The sequence below is a fragment of the Pan troglodytes genome, chromosome 20 (genome assembly GCF_028858775.2).
Source record: "Pan troglodytes isolate AG18354 chromosome 20, NHGRI_mPanTro3-v2.0_pri, whole genome shotgun sequence".
In the NCBI taxonomy this organism is placed as follows: Eukaryota; Metazoa; Chordata; class Mammalia; order Primates; family Hominidae; genus Pan; species Pan troglodytes.
Window position 1 is genome coordinate 32800673 of NC_072418.2, and position 215 is coordinate 32800887.

Sequence of the window (215 nt, forward strand, 5' to 3'; positions counted from 1 at the left end):
ATGGAGGTCTCACTATATGCCCAGGCTAGTTTCAAACTCTTGGCCTCAAGCGATCCTCCCACTTTGGCCTCCAAAAGTGCCGGCATTACAAGCATGAGCCACCTTGCCTGACCTACTCTTGCATTCTTTAAAGCCACAAATCTGGTACCTTCCCTCTTGTTCCATTTGTAAGACTTTGAATATTAGAGATATTTTACACATAATATGTGGGAAAA